Source organism: Heterodontus francisci, chromosome 26, assembly GCF_036365525.1.
Source record: "Heterodontus francisci isolate sHetFra1 chromosome 26, sHetFra1.hap1, whole genome shotgun sequence".
In the NCBI taxonomy this organism is placed as follows: Eukaryota; Metazoa; Chordata; class Chondrichthyes; order Heterodontiformes; family Heterodontidae; genus Heterodontus; species Heterodontus francisci.
Genome location: NC_090396.1, coordinates 74081810 through 74099104, shown reverse-complemented (window position 1 = coordinate 74099104; position 17295 = coordinate 74081810). Strand labels below are relative to the sequence as shown.

The 17295-nt window shown below is 49.2% G+C and overlaps 1 protein-coding gene and 1 pseudogene across 1 annotated transcript in view; one reads left to right on the top strand and one right to left on the bottom strand.

Moving 5' to 3' along the window:
* The window catches only part of LOC137384470 (nucleoside diphosphate kinase), a 423199-nt gene that overhangs the window by 79113 nt on the left and 326791 nt on the right, over positions 1-17295 (bottom strand). The gene's annotated exons all lie outside the window — the stretch shown is intronic.
* On the top strand, positions 4156-10979 carry LOC137384516 (SPARC-like; annotated as a pseudogene).

Genomic DNA, 17295 nt, shown 5'->3' with positions numbered 1-17295 from the left:
CTCCCACTCCCTCCACTCCCCCTCACCCTCCCTCTTCCCTCAGTCCTTTTTGAAGGGTAGTCACTGTACGAAATGTCAATTGACACACAGCAAGATCCCACAAACAGCAATGTGATAATGATGTTTTCGTGACATTGATTGAGGGATAAATATTGGCCAGCACACCGGGGAGAACTCCCCTACTCTTCTTCAAAATAGTGCATGGAATCATTAGCATCTGCCTGAGAGGGGCCTCAGCTTAACATCTCTGCTTGCAGGCACCTGTTCTGATAATGCAGTGTACCGTCAGGAGGCAGTGTACCGTCAGGAGTGCAGTGTACCGTCAGGAGTGCAGTGTACCGTCAGGAGGCAGTGTACTGTCAGGAGTGCAGTGTACCGTCAGGAGTGCAGTGTACCGTCAGGAGTGCAGTGTACCATCAGGAGGCAGTGTACTGTCAGGAGTGCAGTGTACCGTCAGGAGGCAGTGTACTGTCAGGAGGCAGTGTACCGTCAGGAGTGCAGTGTACCGTCAGGAGTGCAGTGTACCGTCAGGAGTGCAGTGTACCGTCAGGAGGCAGTGTACCGTCAGGAGTGCAGTGTACCGTCAGGAGGCAGTGTACTGTCAGGAGTGCAGTGTACCGTCAGGAGGCAGTGTACTGTCAGGAGTGCAGTGTACTGTCAGGAGGCAGTGTACCGTCAGGAGTGCGGTGTACCGTCGGGAGGCAGTGTACTGTCAGGAGTGCAGTGTACCGTCAGGAGGCAGTGTACTGTCAGGAGTGCAGTGTACTGTCAGGAGGCAGTGTACCGTCAGGAGTGCAGTGTACCATCAGGAGGCAGTGTACTGTCAGGAGTGCAGTGTACCGTCAGGAGTGCAGTGTACCGTCAGGAGTGCAGTGTACCGTCAGGAGGCAGTGTACTGTCAGGAGGCAGTGTACCGTCAGGAGGCAGTGTACCGTCAGGAGTGCAGTGTACTGTCAGGAGTGCAGTGTACCGTCAGGAGTGCAGTGTACCGTCAGGAGGCAGTGTACTGTCAGGAGTGCAGTGTACCGTCAGGAGGCAGTGTACTGTCAGGAGTGCAGTGTACCGTCAGGAGGCAGTGTACTGTCAGGAGTGCAGTGTACTGTCAGGAGGCAGTGTACCGTCAGGAGTGCAGTGTACCGTCAGGAGTGCAGTGTACTGTCAGGAGTGCAGTGTACCGTCAGGAGGCAGTGTACTGTCAGGAGGCAGTGTACCGTCAGGAGTGCAGTGTACCGTCAGGAGTGCAGTGTACCGTCAGGAGGCAGTGTACCGTCAGGAGTGCAGTGTACCGTCAGGAGGCAGTGTACTGTCAGGAGGCAGTGTACCGTCAGGAGTGCAGTGTACCGTCAGGAGGCAGTGTACTGTCAGGAGGCAGTGTACCATCAGGAGTGCAGTGTACCGTCAGGAATGCAGTGTACCGTCAGGAGGCAGTGTACCGTCAGGAGTGCAGTGTACAGTCAGGAGGCAGTGTACCGTCAGGAGTGCAGTGTACCGTCAGGAGGCAGTGTACCGTCAGGAGTGCAGTGTACCGTCAGGAGTGCAGTGTACCGTCAGGAGGCAGTGTACCGTCAGGAGTGCAGTGTACCGTCAGGAGTGCAGTGTACCGTCAGGAGGCAGTGTACCGTCAGGAGTGCAGTGTACCGTCAGGAGGCAGTGTACCGTCAGGAGGCAGTGTACTGTCAGGAGTGCAGTGTACCGTCAGGAGGCAGTGTACCGTCAGGAGTGCAGTGTACCGTCAGGAGGCAGTGTACCGTCAGGAGTGCAGTGTACCGTCAGGAGTGCAGTGTACCGTCAGGAGGCAGTGTACCGTCAGGAGTGCAGTGTACCGTCAGGAGGCAGTGTACCGTCAGGAGGCAGTGTACCGTCAGGAGTGCAGTGTACCGTCAGGAGGCAGTGTACTGTCAGGAGTGCAGTGTACCGTCAGGAGGCAGTGTACCGTCAGGAGTGCAGTGTACCGTCAGGAGGCAGTGTACCGTCAGGAGTGCAGTGTACCGTCAGGAGGCAGTGTACTGTCAGGAGGCAGTGTACCGTCAGGAGTGCAGTGTACCGTCAGGAGGCAGTGTACCGTCAGGAGGCAGTGTACTGTCAGGAGTGCAGTGTACCGTCAGGAGTGCAGTGTACTGTCAGGAGTGCAGTGTACCGTTAGGAGGCAGTGTACCGTCAGGAGGCAGTGTACTGTCAGGAGGCAGTGTACCGTCAGGAGGCAGTGTACCGTCAGGAGGCAGTGTACTGTCAGGAGTGCAGTGTACCGTCAGGAGGCAGTGTATTGTCAGGAGGCAGTGTACTGTCAGGAGTGCAGTGTACCGTCAGGAGTGCAGTGTACCGTCAGGAGGCAGTGTACCGTCAGGAGGCAGTGTACTGTCAGGAGGCAGTGTACCGTCAGGAGTGCAGTGTACTGTCAGGAGGCAGTGTACCGTCAGGAGTGCAGTGTATTGTCAGGAGTGCAGTGTACTGTCAGGAGTGCAGTGTATTGTCAGGAGGCAGTGTACCGTCAGGAGGCAGTGTACCGTCAGGAGTGCAGTGTACCGTCAGGAGGCAGTGTACCGTCAGGAGTGCAGTGTATTGTCAGGAGGCAGTGTACCGTCAGGAGGCAGTGTACTGTCAGGAGTGCAGTGTATTGTCAGGAGGCAGTGTACCGTCAGGAGGCAGTGTACTGTCAGGAGTGCAGTGTACCGTCAGGAGTGCAGTGTACCGTCAGGAGGCAGTGTACCGTCAGGAGTGCAGTGTACCGTCAGGAGGCAGTGTACCGTCAGGAGTGCAGTGTACCGTCAGGAGGCAGTGTACCGTCAGGAGTGCAGTGTACCGTCAGGAGTGCAGTGTACCGTCAGGAGGCAGTGTACCGTCAGGAGTGCAGTGTACCGTCAGGAGGCAGTGTACCGTCAGGAGGCAGTGTACCGTCAGGAGTGCAGTGTACCGTCAGGAGGCAGTGTACTGTCAGGAGTGCAGTGTACCGTCAGGAGGCAGTGTACCGTCAGGAGTGCAGTGTACCGTCAGGAGGCAGTGTACCGTCAGGAGTGCAGTGTACCGTCAGGAGGCAGTGTACTGTCAGGAGGCAGTGTACCGTCAGGAGTGCAGTGTACCGTCAGGAGGCAGTGTACCGTCAGGAGGCAGTGTACTGTCAGGAGTGCAGTGTACCGTCAGGAGTGCAGTGTACTGTCAGGAGTGCAGTGTACCGTTAGGAGGCAGTGTACCGTCAGGAGGCAGTGTACTGTCAGGAGGCAGTGTACCGTCAGGAGGCAGTGTACCGTCAGGAGGCAGTGTACTGTCAGGAGTGCAGTGTACCGTCAGGAGGCAGTGTATTGTCAGGAGGCAGTGTACTGTCAGGAGTGCAGTGTACCGTCAGGAGTGCAGTGTACCGTCAGGAGGCAGTGTACTGTCAGGAGGCAGTGTACCGTCAGGAGTGCAGTGTACTGTCAGGAGGCAGTGTACCGTCAGGAGTGCAGTGTATTGTCAGGAGTGCAGTGTACTGTCAGGAGTGCAGTGTATTGTCAGGAGGCAGTGTACCGTCAGGAGGCAGTGTACCGTCAGGAGTGCAGTGTACCGTCAGGAGGCAGTGTACCGTCAGGAGTGCAGTGTATTGTCAGGAGGCAGTGTACCGTCAGGAGGCAGTGTACTGTCAGGAGTGCAGTGTATTGTCAGGAGGCAGTGTACCGTCAGGAGGCAGTGTACTGTCAGGAGTGCAGTGTACCGTCAGGAGTGCAGTGTACCGTCAGGAGGCAGTGTACCGTCAGGAGGCAGTGTACTGTCAGGAGTGCAGTGTACCGTCAGGAGTGCAGTGTACCATCAGGAGTGCAGTGTACCGTCAGGAGGCAGTGTACTGTCAGGAGTGCAGTGTCAGACAGGGAGGCTGAGAGTCCCTGCTAAATGTGTCTGATCAGCAGAGAGTGCCATCCCCCACAGACCCAAGACTCAGTGGATTTCGGATGTGGCTTTGATAAGAATGATTTACACAAATAAAGCTGATAAAAAGCTGTGAATGGAATCTCTGTCAGTTTATTTCCCCAATTACGCTTTCTGTCTTACAAGTGCAGCTGTAATGAATCTGTGTCCAACCCCAGGCGCACAGCTGAGAGCTGCGTGAGTGTGTGAAAATCTCCACATTTAAATTAACTCCTTCACCTTCCAGACTGCAGTGGGTCAGTTTTCAGATTCAAGTACATGACTGAATATATCAACCAATCAGCAGTAACCAATCTCCAGGAGTGAGTTACAGACTGGAATCTAATCGAGGAGTTCAGGGGTTTATATATAGAATAACAGATACCCAGGAGTGAGTTACAGACTGGAATCTAATCGAGGGGTTTCAGGGGTTTATATATAGAATAACAGATACCCGGGAGTGAGTTACAGACTGGAATCTAATCGAGGAGTTCAGGGGTTTATATATAGAATAACAGATACCCAGGAGTGAGTTACAGACTGGAATCTAATCGAGGGGTTTCAGGGGTTTATATATAGAATAACAGATACCCGGGAGTGAGTTACAGACTGGAATCTAATCGAGGAGTTCAGGGGGTTTATATATAGAATAACAGATACCCGGGAGTGAGTTACAGACTGGAATCTAATCGAGGAGTTCAGGGGTTTATATATAGAATAACAGATACCCAGGAGTGAGTTACAGACTGGAATCTAATCGAGGGGTTTCAGGGGTTTATATATAGAATAACAGATACCCGGGAGTGAGTTACAGACTGGAATCTAATCGAGGAGTTCAGGGGGTTTATATACAGAATAACAGATACCCGGGAGTGAGTTACAGACTGGAATCTAATCGAGGAGTTCAGGGGGTTTATATATAGAATAACAGATACCCGGGAGTGAGTTACAGACTGGAATCTAATCGAGGAGTTCAGGGGTTTATATACAGAATAACAGATACCCGGGAGTGAGTTACAGACTGGAATCTAATCGAGGAGTTCAGGGGGTTTATATATAGAATAACAGATACCCGGGAGTGAGTTACAGACTGGAATCTAATCGAGGAGTTCAGGGGTTTATATATAGAATAACAGATACCCAGGAGTGAGTTACAGACTGGAATCTAATCGAGGGGTTTCAGGGGTTTATATATAGAATAACAGATACCCGGGAGTGAGTTACAGACTGGAATCTAATCGAGGAGTTCAGGGGGTTTATATACAGAATAACAGATACCCGGGAGTGAGTTACAGACTGGAATCTAATCGAGGAGTTCAGGGGGTTTATATATAGAATAACAGATACCCGGGAGTGAGTTACAGACTGGAATCTAATCGAGGAGTTCAGGGGTTTATATATAGAATAACAGATACCCAGGAGTCAGTTACAGACTGGAATCTAATCGAGGGGTTCGAGGGGTTTATATATAGAATAACAGATACCCAGGAGTGAGTTACAGGGTGGAATCTAATCGAGGAGTTCAGGGGGTTTATATATAGAATAACAGATACCCGGGAGTGAGTTACAGACTGGAATCTAATCGAGGAGTTCAGGTGGTTTATATATAGAATAACAGATACCCGGGAGTGAGTTACAGACTGGAATCTAATCGAGGAGTTCAGGGGGTTTATATAGAGAATAACAGATACCCAGGAGTGAGTTACAGACTGGAATCTAATCGAGGGGTTCAGGTGGTTTATATACAGAATAACAGATACCCGGGAGTGAGTTACAGACTGGAATCTAATCGAGGGGTTCAGGTGGTTTATATATAGAATAACAGATACCCAGGAGTGAGTTACAGACTGGAATCGAATCGAGGGGTTCAGGTGGTTTATATACAGAATAACAGATACCCGGGAGTGAGTTACAGACTGGAATCTAATCGAGGGGTTCAGGTGGTTTATATATAGAATAACAGATACCCGGGAGTGAGTTACAGACTGGAATCTAATCGAGGAGTTCAGGGGGTTTATATATAGAATAACAGATACCCGGGAGTGAGTTACAGACTGGAATCTAATCGAGGAGTTCAGGGGTTTATATATAGAATAACAGATACCCGGGAGTGAGTTACAGACTGGAATCTAATCGAGGAGTTCAGGGGGTTTATATATAGAATAACAGATACCCAGGAGTCAGTTACAGACTGGAATCTAATCGAGGGGTTCAGGTGGTTTATATATAGAATAACAGATACCCAGGAGTGAGTTACAGACTGGAATCTAATCGAGGGGTTCAGGTGGTTTATATACAGAATAACAGATACCCGGGAGTGAGTTACAGACTGGAATCTAATCGAGGGGTTCAGGTGGTTTATATACAGAATAACAGATACCCAGGAGTGAGTGACAGATTGGAATCTAATCGAGGGGTTCAGGTGGTTTATATATAGAATAACAGATACCCGGGAGTGAGTTACAGACTGGAATCTAATCGAGGGGTTCAGGTGGTTTATATAAAGAATAACAGATACCCGGGAGTGAGTTACAGACTGGAATCTAATCGAGGGGTTCAGGTGGTTTATATAAAGAATAACAGATACCCAGGAGTGAGTTACAGACTGGAATCTAATCAAGGGGTTCAGGTGGTTTATATATAGAATAACAGATACCCAGGAGTGAGTTACAGATTGGAATCTAATTGAGGGGTTCAGGGGGTTTATATATAGCATAACAGATACCCAGGAGTGAGTTACAGACTGGAATCTAATCGAGGGTTCAGGTGGTTTATATATAGAATAACAGATACCCGGGAGTGAGTTACAGACTGGAATCTAATCGAGGGGTTCAGGTGGTTTATATATAGAATAACAGATACCCGAGAGTGAGTTACAGACTGGAATCTAATCGAGGGGTTCAGGTGGTTTATATATAGAATAACAGATACCCAGGAGTGAGTTACAGACTGGAATCTAATCGAGGGGTTCAGGTGGTTTATATATAGAATAACTGATACCCGGGAGTGAGTTACAGACTGGAATCTAATCGAGGGGTTCGGGGGGGGGGTTTATATATAGAATAACAGATACCCAGGAGTGAGTTACAGACTGGAATCTAATCGAGGGGTTCAGGTGGTTTATATAAAGAATAACAGATACCCGGGAGTGAGTTACAGACTGGAATCTAATCGAGGGGTTCAGGTGGTTTATATAAAGAATAACAGATACCCGGGAGTGAGTTACAGACTGGAATCTAATCGAGGGGTTCAGGTGGTTTATATACAGAATAACAGATACCCAGATGTGAGTTACAGACTGGAATCTAATCGAGGGGTTCAGGTGGTTTATATAAAGAATAACAGATACCCGGGAGTGAGTTACAGATTGGAATCTAATTGAGGGGTTCCGGTGGTTTATATATAGCATAACAGATACCCAGGAGTGAGTTACAGACTGGAATCTAATCGGGGGGTTCGGGTGGTTTATATAAAGAATAACAGATACCCGGGAGTGAGTTACAGACTGGAATCTAATCGAGGGGTTCAGGTGGTTTATATACAGAATAACAGATACCCAGATGTGAGTTACAGACTGGAATCTAATCGAGGGGTTCAGGTGGTTTATATAAAGAATAACAGATACCCGGGAGTGAGTTACAGATTGGAATCTAATCGAGGGGTTCAGGTGGTTTATATACAGAATAACAGATACCCGGGAGTGAGTTACAGACTGGAATCTAATCGAGGGGTTCAGGTGGTTTATATACAGAATAACAGATACCCGGGAGTGAGTTACAGATTGGAATCTAATCGAGGGGTTCAGGTGGTTTATATAAAGAATAACAGATACCCGGGAGTGAGTTACAGATTGGAATCTAATCGAGGGGTTCAGGTGGTTTATATACAGAATAACAGATACCCGGGAGTGAGTTACAGACTGGAATCTAATCGAGGGGTTCAGGTGGTTTATATAAAGAATAACAGATACCCGGGAGTGAGTTACAGACTGGAATCTAATCGAGGGGTTCAGGTGGTTTATATACAGAATAACAGATACCCAGATGTGAGTTACAGACTGGAATCTAATCGAGGGGTTCAGGTGGTTTTTATAAAGAATAACAGATACCCGGGAGTGAGTTACAGACTGGAATCTAATCGAGGGGTTCAGGTGGTTTATATACAGAATAACAGATACCCAGATGTGAGTTACAGACTGGAATCTAATCGAGGGGTTCAGGTGGTTTATATAAAGAATAACAGATACCCGGGAGTGAGTTACAGACTGGAATCTAATCGAGGGGTTCAGGTGGTTTATATAAAGAATAACAGATACCCGGGAGTGAGTTACAGACTGGAATCTAATCGAGGGGTTCAGGTGGTTTATATACAGAATAACAGATACCCAGATGTGAGTTACAGACTGGAATCTAATCGAGGGGTTCAGGTGGTTTATATAAAGAATAACAGATACCCGGGAGTGAGTTACAGATTGGAATCTAATTGAGGGGTTCCGGTGGTTTATATATAGCATAACAGATACCCAGGAGTGAGTTACAGATTGGAATCTAATTGAGGGGTTCCGGTGGTTTATATATAGCATAACAGATACCCAGGAGTGAGTTACAGACTGGAATCTAATCGGGGGGTTCGGGTGGTTTATATATAGCATAACAGATACCCAGGAGTGAGTTACAGACTGGAATCTAATCGAGGGGTTCAGGTGGTTTATATACAGAATAACAGATACCCAGATGTGAGTTACAGACTGGAATCTAATCGAGGGGTTCAGGTGGTTTATATAAAGAATAACAGATACCCGGGAGTGAGTTACAGATTGGAATCTAATTGAGGGGTTCCGGTGGTTTATATATAGCATAACAGATACCCAGGAGTGAGTTACAGACTGGAATCTAATCGGGGGGTTCGGGTGGTTTATATATAGCATAACAGATACCCAGGAGTGAGTTACAGACTGGAATCTAATCGAGGGGTTCAGGTGGTTTATATATAGAATAACAGATACCCGGGAGTGAGTTACAGACTGGAATCTAATCGAGGGTTCAGGTGGTTTATATATAGAATAACAGATACCCGGGAGTGAGTTACAGACTGGAATCTAATCGAGGGTTCGGGTGGTTTATATATAGAATAACAGATACCCAGGAGTGAGTTACAGACTGGAATCTAATCATGGGGTTCAGGTGGTTTATATATAGAATAACAGATACCCGGGAGTGAGTTACAGACTGGAATCTAATCGAGGGTTCAGGTGGTTTATATATAGAATAACAGATACCCGGGAGTGAGTTACAGACTGGAATCTAATCGAGGGGTTCAGGTGGTTTATATATAGAATAACAGATACCCGGGAGTGAGTTACAGACTGGAATCTAATCGAGGGTTCAGGTGGTTTATATATAGAATAACAGATACCCAGGAGTGAGTTACAGACTGGAATCTAATCGAGGGATTCAGTGGGGTTTATATATAGAATAACAGATACCCGGGAGTGAGTTACAGACTGGAATCTAATCGAGGGGTTCGGGTGGTTTATATATAGAATAACAGATACCCGGGAGTGAGTTACAGACTGGAATCTAATCGAGGGGTTCAGGTGGTTTATATATAGAATAACAGATACCCGGGAGTGAGTTACAGACTGGAATCTAATCGAGGGTTCAGGTGGTTTATATATAGAATAACAGATACCCGGGAGTGAGTTACAGACTGGAATCTAATCGAGGGTTCGGGTGGTTTATATATAGAATAACAGATACCCAGGAGTGAGTTACAGACTGGAATCTAATCGTGGGGTTCAGGTGGTTTATATATAGAATAACAGATACCCGGGAGTGAGTTACAGACTGGAATCTAATCGAGGGTTCAGGTGGTTTATATATAGAATAACAGATACCCGGGAGTGAGTTACAGACTGGAATCTAATCGAGGGGTTCAGGTGGTTTATATATAGAATAACAGATACCCGGGAGTGAGTTACAGACTGGAATCTAATCGAGGGTTCAGGTGGTTTATATATAGAATAACAGATACCCAGGAGTGAGTTACAGACTGGAATCTAATCGAGGGATTCAGTGGGGTTTATATATAGAATAACAGATACCCGGGAGTGAGTTACAGACTGGAATCTAATCGAGGGGTTCGGGTGGTTTATATATAGAATAACAGATACCCGGGAGTGAGTTACAGACTGGAATCTAATCGAGGGGTTCAGGTGGTTTATATATAGAATAACTGATACCCGGGAGTGAGTTACAGACTGGAATCTAATCGAGGGGTTCAGGGGGTTTATGTATAGAATAACAGATAGCCGGGAGTGAGTTACAGACTGGAATCTAATCGAGGGGTTCAGGGGGTTTATATATAGAATAACAGATAGCCTCTGCACTGTCCCATCAAACACTCCCAGGGCAGGTACGATGCTCTCTCACTGCCAGTCAGTCTCTCCCTTCTGAGATCTCAAAATACCAAAACAAGGACCTGGGAGGTTCTTCTCCTACCACTTGCAGGGACTGGCTGCTCCTGAGGGTCTTGTGGCTGAAGTAGAAGTTGTTGAAGATACTGAACAAGAGGCATTGCCTGTTGAAGCAAACCCTGTCCAGATTGACACAGGAAATTTTGAAGATGCTGAAGATGTTATCGAGAGGGACATTGAAATTGAGAATTCTTGTGAAAACTTCCACTGCAAACGAGAAAAGTTCTGTGAGGCTGACGAGAACAATGAACCCATGTGCATCAGCCAGGATCCATCGACTTACCCACCTAGCTCAGTTGAATTTGGGAAGGTCTGTGGCACCGACAACAAGACCTATGACAGTGACAAAGAGTTGGCAGGCACGAAGTGCGCAGTGGAGGGCACGGAAAAGGACCACATGATCCATTTGGACTGCATTGCACCATGCAAATTCATCCCAGAATGCATTGATCGTGAGCTGGCTGAGCCTCCTCTGTGCAGGCTTGACGAGCTGAAGAATGTTCTGGTGACCCTGTATGAGCATGACAATGAGGAAAGCAACCTCCTGACTGAGAAGCAAAAGATGAAGGGAAGAAAACTCACACTTCTTGAACTCAACAAAATGAAAATGGGTAAAAGGTCAGCCTAGCTGTTCAAAAAAAAACAGGTTAGATAAAGAGTAAAGCTCCCTCTACGCTGTCCCCATCAAACACAGTGGTCTGCACGGAATGTCCTCAAGGCCCTACAGGAAAAGGAGATGGTGGATCCTGTCGGATGGTTTCCCAAGCAGATTGCTAAAGTCATTTGGCGGAATGCCCCATCACCAGAACTTTCAAACAAGCACCAAGATGTAGCTTGGCTGGTGGTGAGAAGGGCCCTCCCTGACAGATCCTTCCTGCACGCCCGAAGTCTCATCCCCTCCGCACAATGCCCTCGAGGTGGCTGTGGTGGGGAAGAGACAGTTGCCCACCTCCTCCTGGAATGTGTCTTTGCAAAGCAGGTGTGGAAAGAGATGCAGTGGTTTTTGTCAAGGTTCATCCCAAGCAGCTCGGTAACACAGGAGTCTGTGCTCTACGGGCTGTTCCCAGGGACGCACACCGAGACAAACATCAACTGCTGCTGGAGGACTATCAATTCGGTGAAAGACGCCCTTTGGTCTGCCCGAAACTTGCTGGTCTTCCAGCGCAAAGAGTTGTCCACCACCGAATGTTGCAGACTGGCACATTCCAAGGTCCAGGACTACGTGCTGAGGGACGCACGAAAGCTTGGGGCAGCCGCAGCAAAGGCTCAATGGGGAAAGACCACAGTGTAAGGTCCCCCCACCAAGCTGGACTGAGGGGCTGGATCCATGGGAAACCCCTCGAACTGTATCGGGAAAATTTTTCATTTGCTGTAAAATGTAAAAACGTTAATGGCATGAGAAATGAAATGGAAGGGTTGTGAGGCAACTGATGATTGTATAGAAGGAAACTGACCTCCTTTGCACTGTTTGTATTTTTTGGTGCTGTTTGAAACTGTTTGGTAATGTATTTTTCACAGATTTTTATGAATAAAGTATATTTTGGAAATAAAAAAAAACTCTCTGGCAGGGGAGAAACCATGATCAGTGGTTTTTAATCCTGGGTAGGCTTTGAGTAAAATGGCTATAACTAATCTTTGAGCTTCAGGCCAGGGAGTGCGTAACACCGTTCGAGTGGTGGTGAAGGACAAGGAAGGAGATGCACCGGTCGATCGCACCTTCTTCATCAAGAAAATCCTCATCGATTGCTGTGGATTCCAAGCTACGGACGTCTTCTGCCTGCAGGACTTCACCAGCAGTGGATATTTCGACGCGATGTTTAAGAATATGGCGGGATGCATCAAGTTCCTGAAGGTGTTCAAGGAGAAAGGGAACCAGGCGCCGCTGTCCATCCTCAAAGCGGAGCCGCTGTTCACACTGCCGTCACAACGTAACCGAGTGGTGACAATTCGCCTCTACAACAATCCCCATGTTCCGGTGGTGGATGTACTCACCTTTCTCGCCAGATACGTCGGGGTGGCCGGCAGCAGCACTGATGTCAAGGACCCATTTGGGATTTGGACCAGCCAGCGGCAGGTCAAGGTGACCTTGAAGGTCGATGCCAGTGGAGCCATCATCCACCCTCCCTCCAGCTTCGCTATCGGGGGAAGTCGAGGCTTCTTGGTCTGCGCTGGGCAGCCCAGAGTTTGTTGCACCTGTAGCAAATCTGGTCACGTGGCAGCTAACTGCAGCACGGTTGTTTGCAAGAACTGCAAGCAGGAAGGCCATCAGACCAAGGACTGTAAGCAGAGAAAGTGTTGCAACTTGTGCGGTGCGGCAGACCACCTCCACAAAACCTGCCCCAAACGCTGCCTCAGTTATGCTCAGGCGGCAAGGTCCAAGGAAAGGCCGGGAGAAGAAATGACGAAGGTGTCTGGTGCTGGGAAGGAGACAAGCAACCCTCTCCACAGTGAGGAAAGTCTACCTGAGAAGGAGAAGAAAGGGGAGGCAGCTGAAACCAGCAACCCAGCACCTACCCAGCCCCCGGAAACCCCTCCTCCACAGACAGAATCAATGGAGGAGGAGGCAGCAGAAGGACAAACAGGTCAGTGGCAAGTGGTACAAAGGAAAACCACAAAGAAAAAATCTCCAAAAGCGGAACAGGCCACCACCCAAACCAGTGGCAAGAGGAGGCTACCGTCTGAGACAGACCACAGCAGCTCCTCTTCACTGGATGAGGAAGTGCCGGAACAACGGCACCTTCAAAAGAGGTGGCAGAACTCAAAGGAGCTGGAAGATAAAGCCCCCCGGGCACTGGAAGCTGTGATGGGCCCAGCGCGCCCCAAACCCAAAGCACTAAACCTAGCGACATGCACAGCGCATCCCAGCTCCGGGATACCGAGAGCAACGACACGTCTGGCGCACCCCAGCTCCAGGAAGCCGGGAGCAGTGATGTTTTCGAGGAGGAACAGAGGGGAACAGTAGAGGACAGCCCAATCCTTGCTGCCTACAAAACCCCCCCGAAGTCACCCCAGCGGAACAAACCCTGCATGAAAAACCAGGAGGGGTTTCTGAGCCCAACTAATGTGAAACAGCTTACGTACACTATGGGTATGCAGGAACATCCCAAAGGACTGGGACTAGCAAGGACAAATGGTATGGGAAGCAACAACTAACTTTAAAAATAAGTATAAGGATTGTTTCAATTAATGTGCGTAGCATTAAATCCACTACGCGATGTGTTTCAACCTTGGATTACCTCGCCAAGGTCAAAGCTGACCTACTGTTTCTGCAGGAGTGTGGAATACCACACCTCAGCACCTACAGGCAATGGTTGCGATGGTGGTCCCACGGGCTATCGATCGATCTGGTTGAGGGTAATGATTGCCGTTCCTCCGGCCTGGGTATTCTGCTGCGGGGAGGTAACTTCACCATCTCCGAAGTTAAGGAGGTGGTGGGCGGTTGCCTCCACGTAGCAGATGTAATGTACAACAACGCTCCGCTCCAGTTGATCAACGTGTACGCCCCGTTTCAATGTAGCGAGCGGCTGACCATCTTCCAGCAGCTCCCACTGCTGCTGGCGACGTCCAGGCCGGTCATTCTAGGCGGCGACTTCAACTGCATCATCGATGCAGCTGGACAATCCGGCAGTGACGACTGCAAACTGGACGCTACGTCCAGATTCCGAATAGAAACAGTAAAAGATGTCAAACTGCGCAACGTCTTCAGCAAACCAGAAGACGAAGCGCAGCGTAGATACACATGGTCAAGATCGGACGGGTCTGCCCGTTCCAGGATTGACTTCCTGTTTGTGTCCTGTGCTGTCACGGTCAGATCCACCGACGTCAAGCCGGTGTTCTTCTCCGACCACTGCCTCTCACTGGCCGACTGTCACTTACAGGACAACCAGCGGGTTGGCAGGGGGATATGGAAGCTCAATACTACACTGCTAACCCCAGAGAACGTTGAGGAACTCAAAAGGGATTACAAAGGTTGGAGAACCGTGAAACCCCCTCTTTGAGTCTCCAGTTCACTGGTGGGAGGCGATCAAGGAGAACATCAAGAGGTTCTTTATCTTCAAAGGTGTTCAGAGGGCGAGAGAGAGACAGAGGGAAATGTCCCGACTCCAGAGAAGTATGCAAAATCTGCTCCGGCTGCAGTCGATGGGGGTCGAGGTCAAGGAGGACCTCCATGAGGTGAAGAGCCAGCAGGCCTCGCTCTTTGCCACGGAGGCCTCCAAGATCATCTTCCGGTCCAGAGTCCACTCCATTGAGCAGGATGAGATGGGCTCGCGCTACTTCTTCCAAAAGGTACTCAGAGAGAGCTCTGTTATCAGCAGCCTAAAGGAAGAGGATGGTTCAGTAATGTCTTCGCAGTCCGACATACTAAGGATCAGCAAATCCTTTTATGCTGGGCTGTTTGACGCGAAGCCCATGGACAGCAGAGCCTCCCTGTCCTTCTTGTCATCTATCACAGAGGTCTTAGATGACAGCAGGAGGGAGAGACTGGACAAGCCGCTAACTCTGGACGAGCTGACAAAGGCCGTCAGGTCCTTCGAGACGAGTAAAACTCCCGGAAGCGATGGCTTACCGGTTGAGTTGTACTCGGCCCTGTGGACTGGGTCAGCCCGGACCTGCTGGAAGTATACGAGAGTATGCTCCTGGCCGGCAGCATGTCAGAATCCATGAGGAAAGGCATCATCACCCTCATCTACAAGTGGAAGGGGGAGAGGGCAGAAATCAGAAATTGGCGGCCCATCTCACTGCTTAATGTTGATTACAAGATTCTGTCCAAAGTCATAGCCAGTCGAGTCAAGTCTGCTCTGGAATTGATGATTCACCCTGATCAGACCTATACTGTACCCGGCAGGAAGATCTCTGATAGTATCGCGCTACTCAGGGATACGATCGCCTATGTGCGGGACAGGAGGGTGGACACCTGCCTCATCAGCCTGGACCAGGAGAAGGCTTTTGACAGGATATCGCACACCTACATGATGGATGTGCTTTCCAAAATGGGGTTTGGGGAGGGAATCTGCAATTGGATCAAACTGCTCTACACAAACATCAGTAGCGCAGTCTCAATCAATGGGCGGGAATCAGAAAGTTTCCCGATCCAATCTGGAGTCAGACAGGGCTGTCCTCACTCCCCTGTCTTGTTTGTTTGCTGTATTGAACCCTTTGCTGAGTCTATTAGGAAGGATGCGAGCATAAGAGGGGTGACAATCCCAGGCAGCGGAGGCACTCAGGTCAAAACCTCCCTGTACATGGATGACGTCGCCGTCTTCTGCTCGGATCCGCTGTCCGTGCACAGACTGATGAGCATCTGCGACCAGTTCGAACTGGCCTCGGGAGCCAAAGTTAACCACGACAAGAGCGAGGCCATGTTCTTTGGGAACTGGGCTGGCTGATCCTTTGTCCCCTTCACCGTCTGGTCAGACTACCTGAAGGTGCTGGGGACATGGTTCGGAAGGGCCGGGATGTGCACCAAAACCTGGAAGGAGCGAGTAACCAGGGTACAACATAAGCTGAGCATGTGGGGGCAGCGATCTCTCTCCATTGTGGGTAATAACCTGGTCATCAGGTGTGAGGCGCTCACGTTGTTGCTGTACGTGGTGCAGGTTTGGCCCATACCCCACTCCTGTGCTGTGACGGTCACCCGAGCCATTTTCCGCTTCATCTGGAGATCCAAAATGGACCGGGTCCGAAGGGACACGATGTTCAAACCTCTGGATAAGGGCAGGAAAAATATACCCAACGTCACCCTCATCCTGATGACCACCTTCATGTGTGGCTGCATCAAGCTGTGTGTAGGCCTCCAGTACGCAAACTCCAAGTGTCACTACGTGCTGAGGTTCTATCTGTCCCCGGTGTTGTGAAGGATGGGCCTGGTCACATTGCCGCGGAACGCTCCATCCAGTTGGACTGTGCCGTACCACCTATCATTCGTGGAATAGTTTCTACGGAAAAGCACCTTTGACCACCAATCCATCAGTCAGTGGTCTGCACGGAATGTCCTCAAGGCCCTACAGGAAAAGGAGATGGTGGATCCTGTCAGATGGTTCCCCGAGCTGACCGCCAAAGTCATTTGGCGGAATGCCCCATCACCAGAACTTTCAAACAAGCACCAAGATGTAGCTTGGCTGGTGGTGAGAAGAGCCCTCCCTGTCAGATCCTTCCTGCATGCCCGAAGTCTCACCCCCTCCGCACAATGCCCTCGAGGTGGCTGTGGTGGGGAAGAGACGGTTGCCCACCTCCTCCTGGAATGTGTCTTTGCAAAGCAGGTGTGGAAAGAGATGCAGTGGTTTTTGTCAAGGTTCATCCCAAGCAGCTCGGTAACACAGGAGTCTGTGCTCTACGGGCTGTTCCCAGGGACGCACACTGAGACAAACATCAACTGCTGCTGGAGGACCATCAATTCAGTGAAAGACGCCCTTTGGTCTACCCGAAACTTGCTGATCTTCCAGCGCAAAGAGTTGTCCACCACCGAATGTTGCAGACTGGCACATTCCAAGGTCCAGGACTACGTGCTGAGGGACGCACTAAAGCTTGGGGCAGCCGCAGCAAAGGCTCAATGGGGAAAGACCACAGTGTAAGGTCCCCCCACCAAGCTGAACTGAGGGGCTGGACACATGGGAAACCCCTCGGGCTGTATCAGGATGGCATGAAAAATGAAATGGGAGGGTTGTGAGGCAACTCACTCCTGTATTGAAGGAAACTGACCTCCTTTGCACTGTTTGTATTTTTTGACTTGGTGCTGTTTAGAACTGTTTTGTGATGTATTGTTTCTAGATTTTTATGAATAAAGTATATTTTGGAAATAAAGAAAAACTCTCTGGCAGGAGAGAAACCATGATCAGTGGTTTTTAATCCTGGGTACTGGTACAGCACGGAGTTAGATACAGAGTAAAGCTTCCTAAAAAAAAAATGGCTGGATTTCCGGAGTCGGGCGCTTTGATCACCCCTGG